This window comes from Melanostigma gelatinosum (assembly GCF_949748355.1).
Source record: "Melanostigma gelatinosum genome assembly, chromosome: 1".
In the NCBI taxonomy this organism is placed as follows: domain Eukaryota; kingdom Metazoa; phylum Chordata; class Actinopteri; order Perciformes; family Zoarcidae; genus Melanostigma; species Melanostigma gelatinosum.
Window position 1 is genome coordinate 27,287,935 of NC_136634.1, and position 24,333 is coordinate 27,312,267.

Below are 24,333 nucleotides of genomic sequence, written 5' to 3' on the forward strand. Positions count from 1 at the left end.
ACACTGAGGGTAAGCAGAAGGAGATCACAAGCACAACACGGCATGTAACAGGGACAAACAACTGGTTTGGAGGACAGGTTCTCTGGCAGCTGAGTGTTACCTAGCTTGCCGGACTGTCTTCTCAATGCTCCATGGGACTTCCCCCACCACACAGGAAGAGGGCAGAATACTGGTGGGAGAACTGGGGACAGACTTGAGATCAAACAGGAAGAACAGAGCATCAGGCCTAAGGTTCTTAGTGCCGGGACGGTGAGACAGGAAGAAATGGAAACAGTTAAAGAAAAGCCCACCTTGCTTACCTGGCATTGAGCTGCTTGGCTGACCAGATGTATTACAGGTTCTTATGGTCGGTCCAAACCAAGAAGGGCTGCTCAGCTTCCTACCTTGACTGCCAGCAGCTCAATGCACAATTAACTAGTGTTCGGGACAGCGAGGATGGGTGCAGAGGTGAAACTCCCTCACTATACGAAATGCCTGATCTGCCTGGGGAGACCACTGGAACTTGACATGAGGTGAGGTGAAAGCATGCAGAGGGGCAGCAACAGAATTAAAGTTCCTGATAAAACGTCTGAAAAAATGAGCAAAACCTAGGAAACAAACTAACTTACGACTAGTTGCCGTGGGCCAATAAGCCCATACAGCACTGACCTTAGAGGAGTCCATCTGGACACATTTCGGGGATATGATGAAACCAAGGAATGCGACTGAGGGAGTGTGGAAAGACAGAGACTACTGGTGGGGAAAGACAGAGACTTTTCTTCATCTCCCGTTCTGTGCTTCACCGAGACCTGGCTCTGTGGAGTGATACCGGACTCTGCGCTCCAGCTGGCGGGCTTCCAGCTGTTCAGAGCGGACCGCGACACAGAGCTCTCCGGCAAATCGAAAGGTGGGGGAATCTGTTTTTATACCAACAGTGGCTGGTGTAACGATGTGACAGTGATTCTACAGCACTGTTCTCCGGATCTGGAATCTTTCACTATAGAGTGGTCTCACCGACGTCACGATCTCCTTAGTTACGAGGTCTGTCCGCCATGTTGGAGTACATACAGATCCTACATGGCGGCGAGTAAACAAGGAAGTGCGGCGAAAATACCATACTTTGAATCACTGGATAGTGCATCAAAGGTTCGCTACCTGGCCAAATTGACGGTTATTGGTAACTTGGATCCCTATACGATGAGTGCAGATCGTTTCAGTGCCGATCCTACTTATCTTCCATCGGTAAACTACGCCAACATCTACACGTATCTCGTGAACACCCCCAGTCCTTACACAAAAGACGAGTTGGAGTGCTACAAAAGGGCTCGAGAATTCTCATCTCGTCATTGGGAGGGTAAATATTGTTAGATCCTGGGTACTTCTGGCCCGATACGGGGCTAATTACTGACTCAGCTCTCTATTAAAAGATTCTCGAGCTGGTGTTCTGGCGAGGGAACTCGCCTGGCTCCGCTAACTGCCGTTACTCCCGACGTCTACCCTTCTTCCTCCAGTCAGAGCGCGCTCGGCCGAGAGACCAGTCCTGGCCCCGGGCGCTCCCACCAGTCGCGTCGGTTATGGCAGCTTCCCTCTTATGGATCCGCGCTCTTGGTAAATGCCAGGTTAGGTTTTAACGGCTAGGATTAATTCTTGCTAAAACCGTAAGGGATTGTTAAGTGGATTCGGTCTCTAGGATAACCTTTCAGAACTCAGTTGTTAGACATACAATAGCTTTAACTTTTTACTGTCACGAGGAACTCATTACTACTTCGGCAAATTAATGCACTTGAGGATTTCACTTTAAATGCAGATTAGATATTTATTGCAGGTTATATTTAGTTAGTTTTGCAAGGGTTACAGCTACAGCTCACATAAAATGTCACTACACATGATTAGTCAATTTAATTATCTTCTTCGATTATACTCATTAGTTTTAGTTGCCGAGACGGCTCGGTTGGAGCTGGATGTCCAATGGTGCGATGAAAAGGTTCTTTTGGAGTTGTTAGGAGCGAAGGTCCGGCCGGACCCTCGGTCCTCCCGCTCCGCAACGGAGCCCGTTCAGCAGTCTTCAAAACTCAGTACAAAGTCTTTCTCAGGCAGCTGCGGCTCCTCAGTTGTCCAGATGTTAAGAGGCGAGCGGTGGGGAGAGTTAGAACCTTCGTCTTTTAATCTCAATGTCCACGAACAGAGGTCTCTTTTCCGTGAACAGAGACGAAGCCCTCAATACATCAGCTGCAGGCTTCAGTATCTTCTTCCGATGCGCTTGGACGGCATCCGCGATGAAATCCCAGCTTGCAGCAAGCAAACCACTTCTTTTATTCATCATTTGGGCTGTTAGCCCCCCTCCTGCTCAATACATGCTCTCATCCCCCCCACCCTCTGGAAAGGATGTTGGGTTCGAACATGTCCATATAAGTCCAGGCTTCCTGCCTCTGACTCATCTCTTGCAACAGTCTTCTCCTAATTTCTGCAAGTCATCCTGACAAGCACTTTTCTTACATCGCAGCTCCGGTCACACAGAACATTTGTTAATCAGTTTTTACATTTGTTAAATCGGTTTGGTTAGTACACATTTGCTTATAAAATGATTATTGATCTCATCCTTCATCATTATTGTGCCTTGTGTCTTTTCTTCTCAACCATCATTATTTCCCCATCCCTTGAAGCCAACACCCTGCTTACTTCCTCTTTCTCCGTACTTTCTACACTCAGACTGCACTATACTCAGATACACATATTATTATTATCAGGTCTACATTTGTTAAATCACTCTATGTATTAAACATTTGTTATGTAACGATCATACACTTTATCTTTAGATTACACTTTAACTATTGATTTCTGATTATATGCTTTTTATATCCTGACCTTCCCCTGATCGTGTATGCATGTTTTCGAGGCAGCTCTGTGGGCTCAACTCTTCTTGACAATATATACAGATCTGGTCAGATATTTAGCAATATTCAATGTTTACTCAGTGCAAACAGACACGTGTGTTTGTTTACATTGTACGTGCATGTCATTGTGTGCGTGTGTGTAGGAATTCACTTTCAACCAACCCCTAACTTCATCCCCCCCCCACACACACACACACACATATATATATATATATGATCTGACGTTAAACTCATATCAAGCAATGCTGAGGCTGCATCTCTGTGTTTCGCCTGTTGTACACGCTCGACACGTCTCTGGTACCGACTGCTGTCACGGGCCGATGAAGCTTCGGTAACCTTCTCATGTCCAAGTTTAATTTATATTTCCTTTATTAAATACTGTTCACAAACGAATTTGTAAATAAAATCACTGACCACTTATAAAGTGATCCGCACATACTCTAGTGTACGCCAAATTCCATCCTTTATATCTCGAGAGATGCGTGACAGCCATTTCTCGCGACGTCGCTTGGATAGCTCCTTCGTGTCATTTCCTTGATGTGTAATGACCGCTGGCAAACGAAAGAATGATTTCTTGTCTCTATCAGCTCTGCTGCCACAACCAAAGACAGCACAAAAGTTCACCACCGATAGGTTATGCGACTCAGCCGTGCATGCCAGTGGCTTTGTGTGTACTCCAACATGGCCGACAGCTAAACTGTGACGTCACACGAGACCACTCTATTAACTATAAACCATTTTACTCCCCCCGCGAGTTCACTTCATTCATTCTGATCGGTGTTTACATGCCGCCGCAAAGCAATGTGCAGGCAGCACAGAAGACACTCGCCGATCAGATACGCCGACCTACCCGGACTCTCTAGTTATTGTCCTCGGCGACTTCAACAAAGGAAACCTCAGCCATGAACTCCCCAAATACAGACAGTTTATAAAATGCCCAACCAGAGAGGAGAACATTCTTGATCACTGTTACACATCAATCAGCGGGGCCTATCACGCCGTCCCTCGGGCTGCACTGGGACACTCAGACCACGTCGTCGTCCATCTGATTCCTGCTTACAGGCAGAAACTCAAGCTATGTAAACCTGTGGTGATGAAATTCAAGAAGTGGACCAGTGAAGCTCTGGAGGACCTTCAGGCGTGTTTGGACTGTACAGACTGGGATGTATTCAGGACTGCTACCAACAGTCTGGATGACTTTACAGAGGCTGTAACTTCATATATCAGCTTCTGTGAGGACAGCTGTGTTCCAACAAGCACCAGGGTGAGTTATAACAACGACAAACCCTGGTTCACAGCAGAACTCAGACAGCTAAGGCTGCAGAAAGATCAGGCTTTCAAGAGTGGGGACAAGGACTTGTATAAAGAGTCGAAATACAGGTTTAGCAAAGCGGTGAGAGATGCTAAACGTCTGTAAAAGCTGCAACATCAGCTCTCAGCCAATGACTCTGCTTCTGTCTGGAGAGGTCTCAAGCAGATCACCAACTACAAGCCTAAGACCCCCCACTCCGTGAACAACCTCCGCCTGGCAAACGAGCTGAATGAGTACTGCTGCCGCTTTGAAAGACAATGGGACAGTCCTGACTCCATCCCCCACAGCCCCATCAACCATCACCAGTCCACCAGCCCCGCCTCCCCGGGCTCAGCAGGGGACCATGCCTTTGTATCACCCACCCAAGTGCCCTTCCACCCCCCTCCCCAGTGACGACTCTCGCTATCCTGGAGAGAGATATATATAGGCTCTTCAAAAAACAGAACCCCCACAAAGCAGCCGGCCCGGACTCTGTCTCCCCCTCCATCCTGAAGTATTGTGCTGACCAGCTGTCTCCGGTGTTTACAGACATTTTCAACACCTCACTGGAGACTTGCCATGTACCAGCCTGCTTCAAGGTCTCCACCATCATCCCTGTCCCTAAAAAACCAAGGATCACAGGACTTAATGACTACAGGCCCGTCGCCCTGACCTCTGTGGTCATGAAGTCTTTTGAGCGCCTTGTCCTGTCTCACCTTAAAACCCTCACTGACCCACTCCTGGACCGCCTGCAGTTCTCCTACAGAGCCAACAGATCTGTGGATGACGCAGTCAACTTGGCCCATCACTTCATCCTCCAGCATCTGGACTCCCCAGGAACCTACGCCAGGATCCTGTTTGTGGACTTCAGCTCTGCTTTCAACACCATCATCCCGTCTCTGCTGCATAGCAAGCTCTCCCAGCTGCACGTGCCCGACTCCACCTGCAAGTGGATCACAGACTTCCTGTCTGACAGGAAGCAGCACGTCAAGCTGGGAAAGCACGTCTTATCCTCCAGGACCATCAGCACCGGTTCCCCCCAAGGCTGCATTCTTTCCCCTGTTCTCTTCTCCCTGTACACCAACAGCTGCACCTCCAGTCACCAGTCCGTCAAGCTCCTGAAGTTCGCGGATGACACCACCCTCATTGGACTCATCTCTGGTGGGGATGAGTCCACCTGCAGGTGGGAGACTGACCATCTGGTGACCTGGTGCAGGTTGAACAACCTAGAGCTCAACGCTCTAAAGACAGTGGAGATGGTTGTGGATTTTAGGAAGAACGCAGCCCCACCAGCCCCCATCACTGTGTGTGGCTCCCCACGTCGACATGGTGGAGTCCTTCCGCTTCCTGGGCTCCATCATATCCCAGGACCTCAAGTAGGAGCTGAACATCAGCTCCATCACCAAGAAGGCTCAGCAGAGGATGTACTTCCTGAGGCAGCTGAAGAAATTCAACCTGCCAAAGACAATGATTGTGCATTTCTACACAGCCATCATTGAGTCCATCCTCTGCTCCTCCATCACGGTCTGGTACGCTGCAGCCACTGCCAAGGACAAGGGCAGACTGCAGCGCATCATTCGCTCTGCTGAGAGGGTGATTGGCTGCAATCTGCCGTCCCTCCAGGACTTGTTCTCTTCAAGAACCCTGAAGCGAGCACAAAAGATTGTTGCCGACCCCTCTCACCCTGGACATGATCTGTTTGTGCCCCTTCCATCTGGCAGGAGGCTGCGGTCCATCAGAACTAAGACCTCACGACACACAAACAGTTTCTTCCCGTCCGCAGTCGGGCTCATTAACAAAGCCCGGGTCCCTACTGACTCTGTCATCCCCAGGACATTTCCTTCTGGTCTCTCCCCTGCACATCCCTGTCTCTCTATTTAAACACACTCGTCACTTTTAACATTTCATACACTTCACTTGGTTTACAGTCCTGTTATCTGTTTTTGTGTGCACTTTATTCTATATCCTATATTCAATATCTTATTGTACATTTTAAATATGTTTCTATTTCCTGCACTGTGCTGATTGTTGTTGACAGTTAAATGTTATTGTTTATTGTTGAATGTTATGCACCTTCTGCCACGACAAATTCCTTGCAGGTGAAAACTTGCTTGGCAATAAACGGTTCTGATTCTGATTCTAGTAAGCCTTTGTCAGTGGAACTTTTTGGATACTACTTCGGATTAGCATTGCTCCATGCTTGGATCTCTGTCACCCACTCCAGCTTTATCTGGGATGTCACGATTGAGCCAGATGTGGTCAGTCACAGACCTCCTGTTCCTGGTTTAGCCTGGAGTCTCATTTCATCCATTTTTCTTGCAATGCAACATTAGCTGAGCAGACTGGGTAGTGGAATAGCCTTAGGTCCTAGCTGGGTTAGCTTGTCTCCTCCTTGGGCAATCTTTGCTTTTGGTAGAGTTTGGTCTAGCTGGGAGGTTGGAAGATGCTGTGGGCGGTGATTGACCCAAGGTCAGGTGCACTTTTTCCAATCCCCACGCTTCCTTCTTCGATGTTGATGAGTGGATCATATGCGCTCAATTTATTTACACAAAAAGGGAACAATTTAAAATAAAGATGTAGTGAAGTCCATGGGAGCTAGCGTTTGCTGAATCTACAACCTAAAGTGTGAAGATTTGGACCTGAGTCCATCAACAACACGACTAAATACCTATATATGTTGTTTTTTTCCTGGATAAGTGTTTAAGGGTTCAGTTTCTCTTTAAGTAATATAGCCGGTTTGTCCTTTACCACCAGGTGGTCACGTTGTTTGTAATGCTGATTCCCAGGAACTTAAAACTCCACCTTAGTTCCATTGACGTAGACAGGGGTGTAGTCCTCACCTCATTTTTCCAATGACCGATCAGCTCCTTGGTTTTTTGTTCATGTTGGGCACGAGGTTGTTCTCTGATCACCAACTCTGCAAGAAGTGTGGCTGCCAGATCCGAATTGCCTTGACTCTTTTTGTGAGAAAAATTGAGCAGAAAGGGTTGGCTTTACTGTGATAGTTCTAAAGGGGAAATTAACCAAAAGGCAGATCCTTTAAAGTCTCTCAACTGCATTCTTACAGTGCCACAGCTACTGTATTTCTTTGCATCAGAAGATGATAAATGGCAATGAGACGATTGTTGTTAAAACTGGCTTCATCAGATTTCTGTCTGCACATTGAAATCACCACATACGCTGTAGCATCAGTCTGGAAGAGGATGTCATCATCGAGAGGGCTGTGCTTAACACAGAGAGAGATGATTGATTCTGCCACTGTCTCTCTCTGTCTCCCTCTCTCACACACACACACACACACACAGGCACACACACACACAGGCGCACACACACACACACACACACACACACACACACACACACACACACACACACACACACACACACACACACACACACACACACACACACACACACACACACACACAGTAGCCATAGTAACTTAATGGGGTGTGCAAGAGGGAAAGAAGTTGCATGATGTGATGTCAGTAAGTGAGTCAGCATTCCATGACGTCAACGTTGATATGATGCACCCTGGTCACAGACAGACAGACAGACAGACAGACAGACAGAGAGATCGATTATTAGATGCAGCAAATAGTGAAACACTCATGTATAGCACATAATGTAATGTCTAATTTAGTGTCTAAAGTTTTGACTTATTCTGGTGAATCGTAGTTACCGAGCAGATCCCTGCTGCTCCATGTATATCACTGTTTGTAGCTATAATCCTCTCAGGTAGACTACAGTAAGCAGACAGGAGTTATGGATTAACACCTCAGGCTAAACCGTGTGTGTGTGTGTGTGAGATAAACCAATCATGTGTTGGTTTTTGCTCCTACATTGATGCTCTGTTTCACTAACTCTATCCAGGACTCCATCAACAACAACTCTTTCGGCAAGAAGGACAGCTGGAAGGACTCCTGTTCCTCCTCCCCACATATTACAGGTATGGACACTAAATGACACTGAAAAACAACCAACCAAAAAAAAGCAACAATGTCAATTCCAACTTCATCGCCCTGCTTCAGATACAGTTAAACTCTTGCAGAATTAGATATTTTCAAAGAATTGACATTTAAAGCTCTGTTGCCATCAATAATTTGATCCGTAAACAAAATGTAGATGAACAAGTATCGGTTTATGTGTTGTCTACGTCATCGTTTCCAAACCTATGCGTTTACGCCCGTCCACACTATAGGTAACCCCGTAGCTTTCAAACGTATCCGTCCTGTGACGGTCCACGGGGTGGACAGACGTAACAAACTGTATTTTAAGGAAGGTAGCTGGTCTGGAGACACTGAACTCTTTTAATGGATTTGAATCTTTTAAAGCTGTGTGGATTACCTCCTATTGACCTTTTACGGTGTGGAACTTTTTTAAATGAAAGAGACTGGAACCTAGTTGCTCGCTGCACTGGTTACTAGAGGAACCTCTCGTTAATGGAGCCAGGATGGACATCCAGGACAATACAACACCATGCATCACCAGCATGCTATGCGCCTGGATTTATCACCCTGAGGAAAGTGGTGGATGTAGCTGGCCTCACCAGCTATGGCCTCTCTTCTTGGACTGATCTCCCTTCGGCAGAGCTCGTATATCCTGAGCAGGTGGGCTGACAGACTGACTGAGGAGGAGGTTAAGATGGAAACTCATGATGCGACTGATCCTTTCTCAGAGCTTGATTTTCTTCTAGATCTGGAAGGGTTTTCAGAACCCTCATTCAGTAGAACAAACATAAGCTTGTGGACCTGTACACAGCAAAAGGATGAACCTCCTATTTAACAGAGGACTGGTGATTTACAGTGGAAGAGTTTACATGGTTGAAGCTCCTGTTTTAATCTCTTTGATCAAAGCTAGAATTTGGGTGGATTCCAGGCTATCTATCTAACTATCCTCGAGAATGAAGGAGAAAATGTTCTTGAAATATTTTAAATGAATCATGTGCATTGTTTTTCAGTTGCTGTAATTCCTATTTATCCAGGATAAATTTCCGACTGTATGCTACTTTGATAATCCCTTTGTGTACAACTGATTGCCTAATAAAGAATCTAATACCTTTGTTTTTTTCTGTGTGTCTTAAGGGGATCTAGCTCCACCGGATAGCCAGCCAAAAGCGGAGGACAAAGTTCAGCACAGAACGCGCCGCCCGGCCCCAAAAGCACCCACAGCCAACGGAGTGAACAGCAAAGCTCACTCTCAGGCCGCTGCCACCGCCGTAGACACGCGAGCTCGACAGGTTTCAGGCGCCACACACACACAGTCCTCCAGCACACCGAGGAGTCAAAAGAGAGGAGGAAGAGGAGCCCCAGCAATGAGAGAGAGGAGCTTAGGAGACATCAGAGGAAAGGATGGAGGGACAGCGGGGAAGGACGATAGGAGAGGAGGAAGACTGTGTGAGCAGTCCAGGGGGAAGGAGAAAGAGAGAAATGGACATCAGAGGCCAAGGGAAACAAATGGACTGAAAAGCCGGGGGGCTGATGGGAAAGTAAAAGTAGCTGCTAAAGGGGTAAACAAAGTCGGGGTGTTGAAGCCCAATGACATACTGTCTAACCAGGAAGTTTATCTGACATCCATGGTGGTCCCACGCACGCCTGTAGCACCAAGAACCGAGGACAAGACACAAGACCAAGGTAACGAACCTCCCGTTAGCACAGGGCGGTGAGTGTTGTAGCTTTTATACTTAGTGATAAGATTAGTGCTGTGAAATGACTGGCTTCATTCTGATTAAAGTACTAGTTTGCTCTTTTCAATATCTGTATCATGCCACAACATGACTTTTCAAGGGAAGGTCCATGTAATCGATCTAATCATATCTCTGGTTCATACATCATTTTCTCCATATTTGATTCCCATTTTGTTTGCAAGCAGCTCGCAAGTGACTCCTTTCATCTAATCACTTTATACCTAACATATTGTGTGTTTTAAGGCCAAAACCATGACAGGACTCAAGACAACCCCCCTATCCTCTCCCGGTCCAGCAGCGAGGGGGGGTCAAACAGAATGTCCCTCAGCTCAGATACCGAGGGACCCCCACCAGGGCCTCTGCATCCTTCTCTATTCCACCGAATCGACCCTGACATCAGTGAAGAAGAGGGGGAGGGAGACCCAACTCCCTGCCTGAACGTCCAGATTGGTCCAACCCCCTGCCTTACAGATAATGAAAAAACAGAGATGGACTGTACCAAGTCAGAGGTGGAAGCAAGGGGAGGAAAAGGTGACTATAACACTGAGGTGGATGGCACCAACTCTGTCACTCAGGGAGATGGTGCGGCTGCTCAGACTGTACCACAGAGTGAAGCTATGGCACTGTTAAACTATGACTCTGTTAAATACACTCGGGTAGTCGATGAACACGCTCAATTAGAGCTGGTCAGCCTCAAGGACTGCTTGCACAGTTACAATGAGCACAATGATGACAGTGCTGCAGAGACGGTCTATCAGTCAGCCAATGAGGAGGAAGATCCAGAGTATGAGGAGGAAAGGAAGAGGAGAGGAGAGAGGGAGCAAGGAAGCAAGGTACAGGTTGTTGTTTTTTTTAACATGGCTGAGCTCTCTTCTGTCCCAAACAGTTCATTAAAGTTCATGAAATGTAAAGGTTTGTCCCTCTGGGAGCATGAATGTTCTCAGTAAATTCCATTTTTATCTGCCTGTTAGGTTGAAGACATCTTGTGTACAAACTAAGTTTACACCTGATGGTGCTTAACGAAAGACATTACGACTCACGTGACTAACGATTGACATGACAAAACCTTTACTTTAAGTTTCACTCAGGACATGAGCAGCGGGCTCCTAGACAAAAGCCCTAGTGGGTACTTATTTTGTTTATTTGTCCAGTGATTTACTTCAAGAGTAGAGGACCCAATATTAAGCTTTGTGGAGCACCTCACTCGATGATACTGCATGTGCAGCTTCAGGACAGAAGATGGTCTGAAGTTGAAATCAAGAATACACTGTCTGTTTGCATGGTTCCTTTGTTCCTGCTAATTGCTGCTAGTGGTTTAACTTTTCCTTGTTTTTGGTTCCAAGACAGAAGGAACGAGGAAGAAAACCGAAGAAAGGAGGACGAGATGAAGAGAAGGAGGGAAGAGGATTTGAAGAGGAAGAGGGAGGAAGAGGTGAAAAGGAGGAGGGAAGTTGTGGCAAAGATCTGCAAGCCGTCCAAGGTAACGTCAACCACAACTTCAGAGGAAGAAGAGTCTAATGGAGGAAGACCAGCAGCTTCCAGAAGTAAGAAGTTCCTCAACCTGTTTTCCAACAACAGCAGTCATTACAGCACCACAGGTTTGTATGTTATCTCAATATTTAGTTTGAATCAAAAATATTTTAGAAATAAATAATCAGACACAGAAATGTGACGAAGGTTTTTATATTGTCTGCATCACAGCTCTCTTCTCTGTGATTAGACATTGTGCAGAGAGAGGAATAAGTTCATTAGGGTGATAAGTATATTCACTGATACTATATGTGATATAGTCTTGATCGGGTTTATATAATGGTTGGAAGTTCACTTTATTCATCACATCAATGCACATTTCTGCTGATTGAGTGTGTTGAAGCTTACATTGTTACTGTCAAAAAACTGACTTGAGACACGTTGGCAGTTGATCAGCTGGAGGCAGTGAGGTTCAGCTGAAGCCTGATCGTCACAATGAAATGAGATTTTGTTTTGCTTCCAGCCGACAAAGTCTTTGTCATTTGTATGTCGCAGTTTTTCACAAATTCATATCATATCAAATTACATTTATTGGTCACACACACAATCATGCACAGAACCTGAAATTAAATGAGTTTGTCCCAGAAACCAATAACAAAATTGCTAAAGAAATAGAATAGAATACTATAAAATGAAATATTCCAAATACGATTAAATATTTTACAGAAGAACCGAGAAACAAAAGTAACAATACACCAGTCCTTATGAGCATCACTGTAGGAAGTAACTACTGTGGAAATGTCCACCGCATTGCCATGTTAGTGCTGCTTAATTCAGTAAAGTTCCACAAAAAGTCTCGGGAATCATTGCTTGGATGACATTCTCAAGCCTTTACATCCGCCCAGTGGCACTACTGCAACTCCCTTTATACTGGGATTCGTCAGTAGTTCCTGTCCTGCCTGAAACTGGTCCAGAACGCTGCAGCCTGGCTCCTCACAGGTACCCGGAGGAGGGACCATATCACCCATATTCTGGCCTCTCTCTACTGGCTGCCAGTATGGTTCAGAATTAATTTGAAGATTCTCCTGTTTATCTTTATGGGCTGGCCCTCTCTTGTATTACACAATACCTAAGCTCTCATTCTCCTTTGAGGTCCCTCAGGTCAGCTGACTTGGGGCTACTGGCTCTCCCGCAAGTCAAACTTCAGCACACGGGTGACCGCTGCGCTGCTGTTTCAGTCCCTATGCTGTGAGACAGCATTAGATCTGCCCCTTCCATTGAGGCGACAACCACACTCCTACCTTTTCATTTTAAAACAGTTTTAATTGATGCTTTTGGTCGTTTACAGTTTCTTTGTGAGCTTCACAATAGTTGTATAAAATTAAGCACAAGCCCTCCTCAAAGTAGGGAACGGTGCCTTCAAACGTCCGCTCCGTGAGGCTGACCACGCCCCTGGACAAAGCGTTCAAATAAAAGCTTGACTCTTGCACATGTACGCAGTAGTAGTATTTTAAAATGCATAATATAACTGGAAAACAGCTGCTAGTATAATAAACAATACAGTCAGCAATACCTGTAATTCCTTATCCACGTTGACTTTCCACTAGCTGCTGCGTAATCAAGGGGACAGACTGCTAAGACCCAATCAAGTAGTGACCGTGGGAGTCTGCACCTTTGTTTTCAAAGGTCTCCGTTTCTGCCCGTCCAGACTCAAATGCATCCCTGACGATTTTAAGCCAAAATGGCGTCAGCCGTGTTTTAAAATGTCTCCATTTCGGGGATCTAAAGCGCCGGCGTGGAGTGTACGCTCGGTGTAAACATAGGATGTGTGTTAAAATGAGAAAGGTAGCAGTGGGGATGTATCCTGATGAATTCATGTCCAGTCTCAAAAGATACTTTCAGTCACCAGCGTGTGATTCCTGCTGATGGGGCTGGTTTTTGACCTGTGTTTTTTATTTGTGCCTTTGAGTTGTGTGCATTGTCGGTCATTATGTCGTTATGTCATTATGTCGGTATTTTGTGACTTGTGATGTTAATCTACCTGTTCTGGTCTGTGCACTTCTCAAACGTAGATTGTTTTTAAATGTGCTTTTACGGTACATACATGTGTTATTGACGTTGAGGGTCTACGAGGTGAAGGGGCGGGAGTAGTGGCGTACCTCGGTATCTCTTTTCACGCTGCTACCAGGAGTAGTCAAGGTCTATAACTTCCAATTCCAACTCATAGCAGCTCTCAGCGCTTTCATGGTGGTGGCCATTTGAACTCTCCATTCCTCAGTAAGTGTCAACATTGGATCACTTGCTGTTGTGTCAGTGATGATACGATTTTGAGTGTAACATAAATGCTGTATCGTTCAGGTGCTGGGTCATTTGGTGTGTTCTCCTGTGTTTTGGACGGAGTGGAGCGACAACAGAGCCACAGAGCTGTCTACAGGTCTAAACATATCAACACACACAAACTAATTGTGACATTTCCAAATAAACCCATGAGATAATAATCTGTACATGTTTTAGGTTTGTGCCCCGTCATGCAGACGAGCTGTACCTAGAGTCAGATGATCCGGTGTTAATGCTGAACCAGTCGGAGGACCTGTGGTGTCAGGGTTACAACATGAGGACTGGAGCTACCGGCATCTTCCCTGCTTTCTACGCTGTCAGGCTGGCTAAAGATATGAACCAAGGTACACTGCAAACAACTGTAATGAAAAAATAGAACAGCACTACCATCAACAACATCTCATAATTATCGTTTATTTTTTCTCCTTTGTTGTCGCAGTCCAGAAAGATGGCTGGATAGACCAGTTCCTGGTGCAATTCCTGGGTTCAGTTCAGGTCCCAATCCACAAAGGCAACGACATGCTCTGTGCTGCCATGCAGAAGGTACATACCGACACTGAGCAACAGACGCTAACCATTCAATCTGATCAGCAGCGTTGGAGTGATCGACTAGTTCACTTCCAGGTTGAGTATTTAGCGAGCGGGCTTCAGAGACGTAGCGTCTGAAGATGGCTCAACTTTCCCCACAAATTTGAACCATTTTCCAAGTAAGTATCGCTTGGTACAAATGTCTTTTATAAAGTAAATGCTCAATCCTGCCTGGACATGTTCTCATTTACCATTTGTAGCTATACCTACGAAAATAAATGTAATTGGTATATCTCATGAAATCAATCTGTATTTATTCCATGTAATCACAAAAAGGGATGTACCGGTATTAGGAGTGACAAACACTGTGTGGGGAGGAGGTCAGGGTGGACAGATGGGTGAAACAGCAGTTTGTATGGCAGACTGCGGTTCTTGTCCCTGTAACCAGAAGTCACAATATTGATTTATTTGTCACGTAGTAATTTTAATCCAAACGCTGAGTTATTAGTCATGTAACTTCCGTACAGTTATTTTAACACAAACCACAATGTTGCCTAAACCTAACGAAGTTGTATCCTGTGAAGACGGAGGTTTGTATTGTCAGCAGTAACCAGCTTCATCTTACATGAGTTCCTGGACATTCTTGGAAAATGCATGAAAACTGAGGAACGACTCTTTGTAAGATATAAGATCAGATACGATAATCCTTTATTAGTGCCGAACCATTGTATGAGGACACGTTGACCAGGACAACCGAAAACTACCGAACTGACAAGACGACGAGCATGAAGCTGACTGCGTTAGCCGAGAGCTACGGGGAACTCTGCCCAACCCTCCACCTACATCTGCCTTCTGCAGCCTGATTCTACATGTGCAGCCACAGGTGGGCCGAGGCTGACCAATCAACCAAATGAAAACTTTAAAGTGTGAAATTTCATTCATCTCTGTCTCAACCTATTGCAGAGGGTGTAGGGAGAAATCTCAAAGCCAAGACAAATAAAACCAAAACTATGTGAGATTTGGGTGAATTGACCCTTTAACTGATTTAAATTCAGTGTGTTATAAATGTGGAACGCTGTGCCTGTTGCAGCTGGAATCATTGTGTTTCCTTCACTGGCTCCAAATCTTTATCAAGAACATGAGAGCACACTGAAAGCTCCAGAGACACGCTCTTTCCTCTCACCTCATGTCTTTTACTGTGCAGCAGCTTTGCCCTCTTTGTGAAAAAAGAGTCAAATAATTGTATTGATTTCTCATTGTTGCAACACAAGTAGGAGTTCTGAATAATGAGTAGGGGAATAATTCATCTCTTGCTATATTCAGCACAGAGTGGAACAATACAAACTTCCAGTGGCTGTTGAGCTGACGGCTGAGGTGCTGCTGGACTCAGTGCTGCTGCTGCTGGACTCAGTGCTGCTGCTGGACTCAGTGCTGCTGCTGGACTCAGTGCTGCTGCTGGACTCAGTACTGCTGCTGGACTCAGTACTGCTGCTGGACTCAGTACTGCTGCTGGACTCAGTGCTGCTGCTGGACTCAGTGCTGCTGCTGGACTCAGTGCTGCTGCTGGACTCAGTACTGCTGCTGGACTCAGTGCTGCTGCTGGACTCAGTGCTGCTGCTGGACTCAGTGCTGCTGCTGGACTCAGTACTGCTGCTGGACTCAGTGCTGCTGCTGCTGGACTCAGTGCTGCTGCTGGACTCAGTGCTGCTGCTGGACTCAGTGCTGCTGCTGGACTCAGTACTGCTGCTGGACTCAGTGCTGCTGCTGGACTCAGTGCTGCTGCTGGACTCAGTACTGCTGCTGGACTCAGTGCTGCTGCTGCTGGACTCAGTGCTGCTGCTGGACTCAGTGCTGCTGCTGGACTCAGTACTGCTGCTGGACTCAGTGCTGCTGCTGCTGGACTCAGTGCTGCTGCTGGACTCAGTGCTGCTGCTGGACTCAGTACTGCTGCTGGACTCAGTGCTGCTGCTGGACTCAGTACTGCTGCTGGACTCAGTATTGCTGCTGGACTCAGTGCTGCTGCTGGACTCAGTACTGCTGCTGGACTCAGTACTGCTGCTGCTGGACTCAGTACTGCTGCTGGACTCAGTACTGCTGCTGCTGGACTCAGTACTGCTGCTGGACTCAGTACTGCTGCTGGACTCAGTGCTGCTGCTGGACTCAGTACTGCTGCTGCTGGACTCAGTACTGCTGCTGGACTCAGTACTGCTGCTGGACTCAGTACTGCTGCTGCTGGACTCAGTGCTGCTGCTGGACTCAGTACTGCTGCTGGACTCAGTACTGCTGCTGCTGGACTCAGTACTGCTGCTGGACTCAGTACTGCTGCTGCTGGACTCAGTACTGCTGCTGGACTCAGTACTGCTGCTGCTGGACTCAGTACTGCTGCTGGACTCAGTACTGCTGCTGCTGGACTCAGTACTGCTGCTGGACTCAGTTCTGCTGCTGGACTCAGTGCTGCTGCTGGACTCAGTACTGCTGCTGGACTCAGTACTGCTGCTGGACTCAGTTCTGCTGCTGGACTCAGTGCTGCTGCTGGACTCAGTACTGCTGCTGGACTCAGTGCTGCTGCTGGACTCAGTGCTGCTGCTGGACTCAGTACTGCTGCTGCTGGACTCAGTACTGCTGCTGGACTCAGTACTGCTGCTGCAGGACTCAGTACTGCTGCTGGACTCAGTACTGCTGCTGCTGGACTCAGTACTGCTGCTGGACTCAGTACTGCTGCTGCTGGACTCAGTGCTGCTGCTGCTGGACTCAGTGCTGCTGCTGGGCTCAGTACTGCTGCTGGGCTCAGTACTGCTGCTGCTGGACTCAGTGCTGCTGCTGGACTCAGTACTGCTGCTGGACTCAGTACTGCTGCTGCTGGACTCAGTGCTGCTGCTGCAGGACTCAGTGCTGCTGCTGGGCTCAGTACTGCTGCTGGGCTCAGTACTGCTGCTGCTGGACTCAGTGCTGCTGCTGGACTCAGTGCTGCTGCTGGACTCAGTGCTGCTGGTGCTGGACTCAGTGCTGCTGCTGGACTCAGTGCTGCTGCTGGACTCAGTACTGCTGCTGCTGGACTCAGTGCTGCTGCTGGACTCAGTACTGCTGCTGCTGGACTCAGTGCTGCTGCTGGACTCAGTGCTGCTGCTGGACTCAGTACTGCTGCTGGACTCAGTACTGCTGCTGCTGGACTCAGTGCTGCTGCTGGACTCAGTACTGCTGCTGCTGGACTCAGTGCTGCTGCTGCTGGACTCAGTACTGCTGCTGCTGGACTCAGTGCTGCTGCTGGACTCAGTACTGCTGCTGGACTCAGTACTGCTGCTGCTGGACTCAGTGCTGCTGCTGCTGGACTCAGTACTGCTGCTGGACTCAGTACTGCTGCTGCTGGACTCAGTGCTGCTGCTGGACTCAGTGCTGCTGCTGCTGGACTCAGTACTGCTGCTGGACTCAGTACTGCTGCTGGACTCAGTACTGCTGCTGGACTCAGTACTACTGCTGCTGGACTCAGTACTGCTGCTGGACTCAGTACTGCTGCTGGACTCAGTGCTGCTGCTGGACTCAGTACTGCTGCTGGACTCAGTACTGCTGCTGCTGGACTCAGTACTACTGCTGCTGGACTCAGTACTGCTGCTGGACTCAGTGCTGCTGCTGGACTCAGTGCTGCTGCTGGACTCAGTACTACTGCTGCTGGACTCAGTACTGCTGCTGGACTCAGTGCTGCTGCTGGACTCAGTACTACTGCTGCTGGACTCAGTACTGCTGCTGGACTCAGTACTGCTGCTGGACTCAGTACTGCTGCTGCTGGACTCAGTACTGCTGCTGGACTCAGTGCTGCTGCTGGACTCAGTACTGCTGCTGCTGGACTCAGTACTGCTGCTGGACTCAGTACTGCTGCTGCTGGACTCAATGCTGCTGCTGGACTCAGTACTGCTGCTGCTGGACTCAATGCTGCTGCTGGACTCAGTACTGCTGCTGGACTCAGTACTGCTGCTGCTGGACTCAGTACTGCTGCTGGACTCAGTACTGCTGCTGCTGGACTCAGTACTGCTGCTGGACTCAGTACTGCTGCTGCTGGACTCAGTACTGCTGCTGGACTCAGTACTGCTGCTGCTGGACTCAGTACTGCTGCTGGACTCAGTTCTGCTGCTGGACTCAGTGCTGCTGCTGGACTCAGTACTGCTGCTGGACTCAGTACTGCTGCTGGACTCAGTTCTGCTGCTGGACTCAGTGCTGCTGCTGGACTCAGTACTGCTGCTGGACTCAGTGCTGCTGCTGGACTCAGTGCTGCTGCTGGACTCAGTACTGCTGCTGCTGGACTCAGTACTGCTGCTGGACTCAGTACTGCTGCTGCAGGACTCAGTACTGCTGCTGGACTCAGTACTGCTGCTGCTGGACTCAGTACTGCTGCTGGACTCAGTACTGCTGCTGCTGGACTCAGTGCTGCTGCTGCTGGACTCAGTACTGCTGCTGCAGGACTCAGTGCTGCTGCTGGGCTCAGTACTGCTGCTGGGCTCAGTACTGCTGCTGCTGGACTCAGTGCTGCTGCTGGACTCAGTGCTGCTGCTGGACTCAGTACTGCTGCTGCTGGACTCAGTGCTGCTGCTGGACTCAGTGCTGCTGGTGCTGGACTCAGTGCTGCTGCTGGACTCAGTGCTGCTGCTGGACTCAGTACTGCTGCTGCTGGACTCAGTGCTGCTGCTGGACTCAGTACTGCTGCTGCTGGACTCAGTGCTGCTGCTGGACTCAGTGCTGCTGCTGGACTCAGTACTGCTGCTGGACTCAGTACTGCTGCTGCTGGACTCAGTGCTGCTGCTGGACTCAGTACTGCTGCTGCTGGACTCAGTGCTGCTGCTGGACTCAGTACTGCTGCTGGACTCAGTACTGCTGCTGCTGGACTCAGTGCTGCTGCTGCTGGACTCAGTACTGCTGCTGGACTCAGTACTGCTGCTGCTGGACTCAGTGCTGCTGCTGGACTCAGTGCTGCTGCTGCTGGACTCAGTACTGCTGCTGGACTCAGTACTGCTGCTGGACTCAGTACTGCTGCTGGACTCAGTACTACTGCTGCTGGACTCAGTACTGCTGCTGGACTCAGTACTGCTGCTGGACTCAGTGCTGCTGCTGGACTCAGTACTGCTGCTGGACTCAGTACTGCTGCTGCTGGACTCAGTACTACTGCTGCTGGACTCAGTACTGCTGCTGGACTCAGTGCTGCTGCTGGACTCAGTGCTGCTGCTGGACTCAGTACTACTGCTGCTGGACTCAGTACTGCTGCTGGACTCAGTGCTGCTGCTGGACTCAGTACTACTGCTGCTGGACTCAGTACTGCTGCTGGACTCAGTACTGCTGCTGGACTCAGTACTGCTGCTGCTGGACTCAGTACTGCTGCTGGACTCAGTGCTGCTGCTGGACTCAGTACTGCTGCTGCTGGACTCAGTACTGCTGCTGGACTCAGTACTGCTGCTGCTGGACTCAATGCTGCTGCTGGACTCAGTGCTGCTGCTGGACTCAGTACTGCTGCTGGACTCAGTACTGCTGCTGCTGGACTCAGTACTGCTGCTGGACTCAGTACTGCTGCTGCAGGACTCAGTACTGCTGCTGGACTCAGTACTGCTGCTGCTGGACTCAGTACTGCTGCTGGACTCAGTACTGCTGCTGCTGGACTCAGTACTGCTGCTGCAGGACTCAGTGCTGCTGCTGGGCTCAGTACTGCTGCTGGACTCAGTGCTGCTGCTGGACTCAGTACTGCTGCTGCTGGACTCAGTACTGCTGCTGGACTCAGTACTGCTGCTGGGCTCAGTACTGCTGCTGCTGGACTCAGTGCTGCTGCTGGGCTCAGTACTGCTGCTGCTGGACTCAGTGCTGCTGCTGGACTCAGTGCTGCTGCTGGACTCAGTACTGCTGCTGCTGGACTCAGTGCTGCTGCTGGACTCAGTGCTGCTGCTGGACTCAGTACTGCTGCTGCTGGACTCAGTGCTGCTGCTGGACTCAGTGCTGCTGCTGGACTCAGTACTGCTGCTGCTGGACTCAGTGCTGCTGCTGGACTCAGTGCTGCTGCTGGGCTCAGTACTGCTGCTGCTGGACTCAGTGCTGCTGCTGGACTCAGTGCTGCTGCTGGACTCAGTACTGCTGCTGCTGGACTCAGTGCTGCTGCTGGACTCAGTGCTGCTGCTGGGCTCAGTACTGCTGCTGCTGGACTCAGTGCTGCTGCTGGACTCAGTGCTGCTGGTGCTGGACTCAGTGCTGCTGCTGCTGGACTCAGTACTGCTGGTGGGCTCAGTACTGCTGGTGGGCTCAGTACTGCTGCTGGACTCAGTGCTGCTGCTGGACTCAGTGCTGCTGGTGCTGGACTCAGTACTGCTGCTGGACTCAGTGCTGCTGGTGCTGGACTCAGTACTGCTGCTGGACTCAGTGCTGCTGCTGGACTCAGTACTGCTGGTGGGCTCAGTACTGCTGGTGGGCTCAGTACTGCTGGTGGGCTCAGTGCTGCTGCTGGGCTCAGTACTGCTGCTGGGCTCAGTGCTGCTGGTGCTGGACTCAGTACTGCTGCTGGACTCAGTGCTGCTGCTGGACTCAGTACTGCTGCTGGACTCAGTGCTGCTGCTGGACTCAGTACTGCTGCTGGACTCAGTACTGCTGCTGCTGGACTCAGTGCTGCTGCTGAACTCAGTACTGCTGCTGGACTCAGTGCTGCTGCTGGACTCAGTACTGCTGCTGGACTCAGTGCTGCTGCTGGACTCAGTACTGCTGCTGGACTCAGTGCTGCTGCTGGACTCAGTACTGCTGCTGCTGGACTCAGTACTGCTGCTGGACTCAGTATTGCTGCTGGACTCAGTGCTGCTGCTGGACTCAGTACTGCTGCTGGACTCAGTGCTGCTGCTGGACTCAGTACTGCTGCTGGACTCAGTACTGCTGCTGGACTCAGTGCTGCTGCTGGACTCAGTACTGCTGCTGCTGGACTCAGTACTGCTGCTGCTGGACTCAGTACTGCTGCTGGACTCAGTGCTGCTGCTGGACTCAGTACTGCTGCTGCTGGACTCAGTACGGCTGCTGGACTGAGTACTGCTACTGGACTCAGTGCTGCTGCTGGACTCAGTGCTGCTGCTGGACTCAGTACTGCTGCTGGACTCAGTACTACTGCTGCTGGACTCAGTACTGCTGCTGGACTCAGTGCTGCTGCTGGACTCAGTACTGCTGCTGGACTCAGTACTGCTGCTGCTGGACTCAGTACTACTGCTGCTGGACTCAGTACTGCTGCTGGACTCAGTGCTGCTGCTGGACTCAGTGCTGCTGCTGGACTCAGTACTACTGCTGCTGGACTCAGTACTGCTGCTGGACTCAGTACTGCTGCTGGACTCAGTGCTGCTGCTGGACTCAGTACTACTGCTGCTGGACTCAGTACTGCTGCTGGACTCAGTGCTGCTGCTGGACTCAGTGCTGCTGCTGGACTCAGTACTACTGCTGCTGGACTCAGTACTGCTGCTGGACTCAGTACTGCTGCTGGACTCAGTACTGCTGCTGCTGGACTCAGTACTGCTGCTGGACTCAGTGCTGCTGCTGGACTCAGTACTGCTGCTGCTGGACTCAGTACTGCTGCTGGACTCAGTACTGCTGCTGCTGGACTCAGTACTGCTGCTGGACTCAGTACTGCTGCTGCTGGACTCAATGCTGCTGCTGGACTCAGTGCTGCTGCTGGACTCAGTACTGCTGCTGGACTCAGTACTGCTGCTGCTGGACTCAGTACTGCTGCTGGACTCAGTACTGCTGCTGCAGGACTCAGTACTGCTGCTGGACTCAGTACTGCTGCTGGACTCAGTACTGCTGCTGCTGGACTCAGTACTGCTGCTGCAGGACTCAGTGCTGCTGCTGGGCTCAGTACTGCTGCTGGACTCAGTGCTGCTGCTGGACTCAGTACTGCTGCTGCTGGACTCAGTACTGCTGCTGGACTCAGTACTGCTGCTGGGCTCAGTACTGCTGCTGCTGGACTCAGTGCTGCTGCTGGGCTCAGTACTGCTGCTGCTGGACTCAGTGCTGCTGCTGGACTCAGTGCTGCTGCTGGACTCAGTACTGCTGCTGCTGGACTCAGTGCTGCTGCTGGACTCAGTGCTGCTGCTGGACTCAGTACTGCTGCTGCTGGACTCAGTGCTGCTGCTGGACTCAGTGCTGCTGCTGGACTCAGTACTGCTGCTGCTGGACTCAGTGCTGCTGCTGGACTCAGTGCTGCTGCTGGGCTCAGTACTGCTGCTGCTGGACTCAGTGCTGCTGCTGGACTCAGTACTGCTGCTGCTGGACTCAGTGCTGCTGCTGGACTCAGTGCTGCTGCTGGGCTCAGTACTGCTGCTGCTGGACTCAGTGCTGCTGCTGGACTCAGTGCTGCTGGTGCTGGACTCAGTGCTGCTGCTGCTGGACTCAGTACTGCTGGTGGGCTCAGTACTGCTGGTGGGCTCAGTACTGCTGCTGGACTCAGTGCTGCTGCTGGACTCAGTGCTGCTGGTGCTGGACTCAGTACTGCTGCTGGACTCAGTGCTGCTGGTGCTGGACTCAGTACTGCTGCTGGACTCAGTGCTGCTGCTGGACTCAGTACTGCTGGTGGGCTCAGTACTGCTGGTGGGCTCAGTACTGCTGGTGGGCTCAGTGCTGCTGCTGGGCTCAGTACTGCTGCTGGGCTCAGTGCTGCTGGTGCTGGACTCAGTACTGCTGCTGGACTCAGTGCTGCTGCTGGACTCAGTACTGCTGCTGGACTCAGTGCTGCTGCTGGACTCAGTACTGCTGCTGGACTCAGTACTGCTGCTGCTGGACTCAGTGCTGCTGCTGAACTCAGTACTGCTGCTGGACTCAGTGCTGCTGCTGGACTCAGTACTGCTGCTGGACTCAGTGCTGCTGCTGGACTCAGTACTGCTGCTGGACTCAGTGCTGCTGCTGGACTCAGTACTGCTGCTGCTGGACTCAGTACTGCTGCTGGACTCAGTATTGCTGCTGGACTCAGTGCTGCTGCTGGACTCAGTACTGCTGCTGGACTCAGTGCTGCTGCTGGACTCAGTGCTGCTGCTGCTGGACTCAGTACTGCTGCTGGACTCAGTGCTGCTGCTGGACTCAGTACTGCTGCTGGACTCAGTGCTGCTGCTGGACTCAGTACTGCTGCTGGACTCAGTGCTGCTGCTGGACTCAGTACTGCTGCTGCTGGACTCAGTACTGCTGCTGGACTCAGTGCTGCTGCTGGACTCAGTACTGCTGCTGCTGGACTCAGTACGGCTGCTGGACTCAGTACTGCTACTGGACTCAGTGCTGCTGCTGGACTCAGTGCTGCTGCTGGACTCAGTACTGCTGCTGGACTCAGTGCTGCTGCTGGACTCAGTACTGCTGCTGCTGGACTCAGTACTGCTGCTGGACTCAGTGCTGCTGCTGGACTCAGTACTGCTGCTGCTGGACTCAGTACTGCTGCTGGACTCAGTACTGCTGCTGCTGGACTCAGTACTGCTGCTGGACTCAGTGCTGCTGCTGCTGGACTCAGTACTGCTGCTGCTGGACTCAGTGCTGCTGCTGGACTCAGTGCTGCTGCTGGACTCAGTACTGCTGCTGCTGGACTCAGTACTGCTGCTGGACTCAGTACTGCTGCTGGGCTCAGTACTGCTGGTGCTGGACTCAGTGCTGCTGCTGGACTCAGTGCTGCTGGTGCTGGACTCAGTGCTGCTGCTGGACTCAGTGCTGCTGCTGGGCTCAGTACTGCTGCTGCTGGACTCAGTGCTGCTGCTGGACTCAGTGCTGCTGGTGCTGGACTCAGTGCTGCTGGTGCTGGACTCAGTGCTGCTGCTGCTGGACTCAGTGCTGCTGCTGGACTCAGTGCTGCTGGTGCTGGACTCAGTACTGCTGCTGGACTCAGTACTGCTGCTGGACTCAGTGCTGCTGCTGGACTCAGTGCTGCTGGTGCTGGACTCAGTACTGCTGCTGGACTCAGTGCTGCTGGTGCTGGACTCAGTGCTGCTGCTGCTGGACTCAGTACTGCTGGTGGGCTCAGTACTGCTGGTGGGCTCAGTACTGCTGCTGGGCTCAGTACTGCTGCTGGGCTCAGTGCTGCTGGTGCTGGACTCAGTATTGCTGCTGGACTCAGTACTGCTGGTGGGCTCAGTGCTGCTGCTGGTGGGCTCAGGGGAGTTTATGTGGGTCAGGGTTAG

The 24,333-nt window shown here is 50.3% G+C and overlaps 1 pseudogene across 1 annotated transcript in view; it reads left to right on the plus strand.

Annotated features, from left to right (window-relative positions):
* The window catches only part of LOC306785519 (C-Jun-amino-terminal kinase-interacting protein 1-like), a 32,842-nt pseudogene that overhangs the window by 3,021 nt on the left and 5,488 nt on the right, over positions 1 to 24,333 (plus strand). The window contains exons 2-8 of the transcript in view: positions 8,038 to 8,113; positions 9,249 to 9,797; positions 10,094 to 10,683; positions 11,198 to 11,448; positions 13,679 to 13,754; positions 13,835 to 14,001; positions 14,097 to 14,200. The product of the transcript in view is annotated as a C-Jun-amino-terminal kinase-interacting protein 1-like (transcript). The remainder of the gene's footprint in view (positions 1 to 8,037; positions 8,114 to 9,248; positions 9,798 to 10,093; positions 10,684 to 11,197; positions 11,449 to 13,678; positions 13,755 to 13,834; positions 14,002 to 14,096; positions 14,201 to 24,333) is intronic.